This window comes from Pan paniscus, chromosome 1, assembly GCF_029289425.2.
Source record: "Pan paniscus chromosome 1, NHGRI_mPanPan1-v2.0_pri, whole genome shotgun sequence".
In the NCBI taxonomy this organism is placed as follows: domain Eukaryota; kingdom Metazoa; phylum Chordata; class Mammalia; order Primates; family Hominidae; genus Pan; species Pan paniscus.
In genome coordinates this window covers 191,767,580-191,773,579 of record NC_073249.2, presented here as the reverse complement: position 1 = coordinate 191,773,579, position 6,000 = coordinate 191,767,580, and positions in this window count along the sequence as shown.

The window sequence follows — 6,000 nt, the reverse complement described above, 5'->3', positions numbered from 1 at the left end:
TGAGGTGCATGGTTAGGTAGTTAATTAGAAATATTTCTTCTTGGCCAGGCGTGGTGGCTCACACCTGTAATCCCAGCTCTTTGGGAGGCTATGGAGGGTAGATCTCTTGAGGCCAGGAGTTCAAGACCAGCCTGGTCAACATGGTGAAACCCCATCTCTACTAAAAATACAAAAAAGGCTGGGAGCAGTGGCTCATGCCTGTAATCCCAGCACTTTGGGAGGCCAAGGCGGGTGGATCCCCTGAGGTCAGGATTTCCAGACCAGCCTGGCCAATGTGGTGAAACCCTGTCTCTACTAAAAATACAAAAATTAGCCGGGCATTGTGGTGGGAGCCTATAGTCCCAGCTACTTGGGAGGCTGAGGCAGGAGAATCACTTGAACCTGGGAGGCAGAGGTTGCAATGAGCTGAGATTGCACCACTGTACTCCAGCCTGGGTGACAGAGTGAGATTCCATCTCAAAAAAAAAAATACAAAAAATACGAAAAATTAGCCAGGCATGGTGGCACATGCCTGTAGTCCCTGCTACTCAGGGAGCTAAGGCATGAGAATTGCTGGAGCCTAGGAGGTGGAGGTTGCTGAGATCACGTCACTGCACTCCAGCCTGGGTAACAGAGCAACACTCTGTCAAAAAAAAAAAAGAAAAAAGGAAAGAAAGAAAGAAGGAAGGAAAGGAAAGGAAGAAGGAAGGAAGGAAGGAAGGAAGGAAGGAAGGAAGGAAGAAAGGGAGAAAGAAAGAAAGGAAGGAAGGAAAGAAAGGAAAGAAAGGAAGAGAACTATTTCTCCTTTTTTAGCCAGGTATGTTGACACATGCCTGTAGTCCCAGCTACTCAGGAGGCTGAGGCAAGCAGATTGCTGGAGTGAAGGAGTTCCAGGCTGCAGTGAGCTATGATCACACCACTTCACTCCAGCCTAGGTGATAGAGTGAAACAAGAAAGAAAGGAAAGAAAAAAAGAAAAGAAGAAAAGAAAAGAAGGAAAGGAAAGGAAACAACAAAGAAAGGAAATAAAAAAAGAAAAGAAAAGAAAAAAAGGAAAGGAAAGGAGGAAGGAAGAAAGGAAGGAAGGAAAGGAGGGAGGAAGGAAGGAAGGAAGGAAAATCATTCTTTTTTGATCCATTTTTTGGTAGGAACTTCCCTCTTAAAACTGCTTTTCCTGTGTTCCTATGATTTTGTGATGATGTGTTTCCATGTTGTTTGTCATTCTGTCCCCCAGCCTGGAGTGCAGTGGTGAAATCTTGGCTGACTGCAACTTCCGCCTCCCAGGTTCAAGCGATTCTTCTGCCTCAGCTGGGATTACAAGTGTGCGCTATCATGCCCAGCTAATCTTTTTCTGTATTTTTAGTAGAGATGAGCTTTCACCATATTGGCCAGCCTGGTCTCAAACTCCTGATCTCAAGTGATCCACCCACCTTAGCCTCTCAAAGTGCTGGAATTACAGGTATGAACCACCATGGCTGCCCTCAAGGAATTTTTAAATTTCCACTTTAATTTCTTCATTGACCAATTGGTCATTCAGGATCATCTTGTTTACTTTCCACACATGTGTAAGATTTCTGAAGTTTTTCTTATTGTTGATTTTATACCATGTGGTCCAAAAAGATACTTGCTATGATCTCTATCTTCTTAAATTTGCTGAGATTTGTTTTGTGGCCTAATATATGGTCTATCCTGGATAATGCTCAGTTGAGAAGAATGTGTATTCTGCAGCTGTTGGATGGAATGTTCTGTAAATGTCTGTTAAGTCATTTGGTCCACGGTGTAGCTAAAGTCTGATGTTTCTTTGTTGATTTTCTTTTTTTTTCTTTTTTTTTGAGACTCTGTCACCAGGCTGGAGTGCAGTGGCGCCGTCTTGGCTCACTGCAACCTCCACCTCCTGGGTTCAAGCGATTCTCCTGCCTCAGCCTCCCAAGTAGCTGGGATTACAGGCACGCGCCACCATGTCCAGCTAATTTTTGTATTTTTAGTAGACATGGGGTTTCACCATATTGGCCAGGCTGGTCTTGAACTCCTGACCTCGTGATCCACCCACCTCAGCCTCCCAAAGTGCTGGGATTACAGGCATGAGCCACCGCACCCAGCCCTCTTTGCTGATTTTCTAGCTAAATGATCTATCCATTTTTGAGGGTGGGGTGTTGAAGTCCCGTACTGTTATTGTATGCAGTCTATCTCTTTAGCTCTAGTAATATTTGTTTTATATATTGGGGTGCTCTGGTGTTGGGCACATATATATATATATATTTTTTTTTAATTTGTTTGAGACAGTGTCTCCCTCCATCGCCCAGGCTGGAGTGCAGTGGCGCGATCTCGGCTCACTGCAAGCTCCGCCTCCTAGGTTCACGCCATTCTCCTGCCTCAGCCTCCTGAGTAGCTGGGACTACAGGCGCCCGTCACTGCGCCCAGCTAATTTTTTGTATTTTTAGTAGAGATGGGGTTTCACTGTGTTAGCCAGGATGGTAGCACATATATATGTATAATTGTTATATCCTCTTGTTAAATTGACCCCCTTGTCATACATAATGACCTTGTCTCTTTTTACAGTTTTTGACTTAAGTTCTATTTTATCTGATATAAGTGTGGCTACTCCTGCTTACTTTTGGTTTCTGTTTGCATAGAAAATCTTTTTCCATCCTTTCACTTTGCTTGTGTTTGTCTTTAATGGTGAGGTGAGTCTCTTGTAGGCAGCAATATGTTGGGTCTTGCTTTTTTGTTGTTTTTTGTTTTTTTTTTTTTGAGTCAGAGTTTCACTCTTATTGCCCAGGATGGAGTGCAATGGCACAATCTCAGCTCATTGCAACCTCTGCCTCCTGGGTTCAAGTGATTCTCCTGCCTTACTTCCACTCACATAAAGGAAGCCCCGGATTGGTTTATAGATGGCAGCCATCAAAAAACCCTCCCCTCCAAGAGGATATGCCATTACTGAGGGATATCATGATGATACCCACTCTCTCCCACCTAGAAGAGTTGTAGAGGCTGCCCCCTTGCCTTTGGGCACATCCTACCAAAAAGCAGAAATTAGTTGCCCTAATAAGAGCATTAACCCTAGCAAAAACCACACAAGTTAATATATACACCAATTCCAAATATGCCTATAACATCAACCATTCCAATGCCCAAATGTGGAGCAAGTGGGGCTATCTCACAGTTAAGGGAACAACTATCATTAATGGAAAACCAATACATCATCTACTAAAGGCAGCTTTACTTCCAGGAAAGGTTGCAGTTATTCATTGCAAAGACATCAGTCAGATAAAAGCTACATTTCTTTAGGGAACTGTGAGGCTGACTATTGTGCTCAACCAATCACCCAATTCCCCAATACCTATTTCCCCTCATACAACGTATCCCCTCCTTTTATCCAGAACACCAAATACAACAACTAATCATGGCAAGGGCACAATTCAAACCCCCATACTGGTTCATACAAAACAAATTAGTCCTACCTGACCCTGAAAAAGCAACTCTTTCACGGGACATTCACAACCTCTTCCACACTAGCCATTGCCCTCTACATTTCTTAAGTTCCCATATACACATAACCCCAGATACAAAGGAACAGTTAAAAGCCATTCCCCATCAACGCTCTATTTGCCAGAAAACTTCACCCCACTGCAACACTAGACCCCCTTCTCTCCCAACCTGTCAAGCCAGGGGACACCTTCCAGGACAGGACTGGCAAATTGATTTTACCCATATGCCCCCAGTAAAAAAAGGTTCAATTTCTGGCCGGATGTGGTGGCTCACACCTGTAATCCCAGCACTTTGGGAGGCTGAGGTGAGCGGATCACTTGAGGTCAGGAGTTCAAGGCCAGCCTGACCAACATGGAGAAACCCCATCTCTACTAAAAATACAAAATTAGCTGGGCATGGTGGCGCATGCCTGTAATCCCAACTACTCAGGATGCTGAGGCAGGATAATCACTTGAACCAAGGAGGTGAAGGTTGCGGTGAGCCAAGATTGCGCCATTGCACTCCAGCCTGGCAACAAGAGCGAAGCTCCATCTCAAAAAAAAAAAGAAAGGAAAACAAATGAATCAGCCAGGCACGTTGACTCACGCCTGTAATCACAGCACCCAGGGAGGCTGAGGTGGGCAGATCACTTGAGGTCAGGAGTTCAAGACTGGACTGGCCAACATGGCAAAACCCCATCTCTACTAAAAATACAAAATTAGCTGGGCATGATGGGGCACTCCGGTAGTCCCAGCTACTTGAGAGGCTGCAGCAGGAGAATTGCTTGAACCCAGGAGGCAGAGGTTGCAGTGAGCCACCAAGATCATGCCATTGCACTCCAGCCAGGGTGACAAGAGCAAAACTCTGTCTCAAAAAAAAAAAAAAAGAAAGAAAGAAAAAGAATGAATCAAGCTTCCTATCTCCCAGAGCTCTCCTCCTATTCCTTAGGACTTAATCTTTCAGCCAGTATAAACTATTGAGACTTCAGGGCAAGAAAGACGCATGCAACTTGTGACCTACATCTACTGCTTGAAATATTGGGCCAAATTTTCAGATCTATCACTGGGGGTGGTTGGAATATCACATCTCAAAATTATCACACATCCTTACAATTTTTTATGATATCATGAATCCTACCATTTTTTCAACTCAACTCCCAAGGAAGTTAGTAATGACGATGAAACCACCATTGCAAGATTATGACTGAGACCATGAAGGAGATCTAACCTAATGGACTCCATCTTGGTTCTAACTTTAAACTGTCCTTGTTCCTTCCTGGGCATAGGCTAAACTAACTTTGGGAGGAATTTAGTTTATAGTTTAAAACAAAGACAATAACAGCCCTTTCCCAAAACAAACCTCCTCCTTGCCTGGGGACTAGAGTGCCTTTATAAGATTAACAAATTAGCCACAAGATTAGAAATTATGGTTTAGGAGTCATGCAGCTGGAGGCCAAGATTCTGACCCTCCCTAAACTGCTCCTGAGATCAGTGCTTGAGATATTTTGCAGACCCTGCACTTGATGGATCAGCTGGTACTACCCAGATCGATAAACAGGTTCATCTGATCTTGTGGCCCCCACCAGGGAACTAACTCAGCGCATGAGGACAGACAGCTTCAACTTCCCATTATTTCATCTCCTACCTAACCAATCAGCGCTTCTGGCTCACTGGCTTCCCCCCACCCACCAGTTGTCCTTAAAAACTCTGATTCCCAAATGCTCGAGGAGACTGATTTAAATAATAATAAAATTTCAGTCTCCCGCACAGCTGGCTCTGCGTGAATTACTCTTTCTCTATTGCAATTCCCCGTCTTGATAAATGGACTGTGTTTAGGTAGTGGGCAAGGTGAACCCACGGGGCATTTACAATGACATCACTTGCCTTTGGATGCCCACTGAACCAGGACTCATTTCTGGGTTCCAATCTAATCCCAGTCACTGAGTTGCTGTGTAACTTGGGGCAAATTACCTTTATCCTCTTGCCTTCAGCTTTTCCTTTGGTAGGAAGGGAGCATTAGAGGAGAGATCATTTCAGTAAGGTCCTTTCTAATCCTAACAGTCTAAATAGATTATTATGAATATTAGAAGGTAATAATAAATGTTGGAGAAATTAACTTCAGTTACTCGTATAATATTTCAAATTACCAAAGGGTTTATATTAGATTTGAGGCTAATTCCAAAGGATATTTAAGGACCATAGCAGCAAGGATTAGGAGGCCCTTTTGGTCTGGACCTCACCTTCACAAGGGCCTCAAATTTAGATTTTTGAGAATATCTCCTTTAAAAGTAATTGTCAAATATGATTATAATAAGTTCATCATTCAACCTTATATATATATTTTAGAATCCTCTTATGCCTTTAGGAATAGCACAGTTAGTTCGTCCTATACTTTTTTAGGTGTTGAAAGTATTGTCAAAAAACATTTAAAATATGCCATTATTTTTGACATGCAGTTTGGGGTTATTTTAATTTTTTTTTTTTTTTTTTTTTTTTTTTTTTTTTGAGACACAGTCTCTGTCGCTCAGGCTGAAGTGCAGTGGTACAATCTCAGC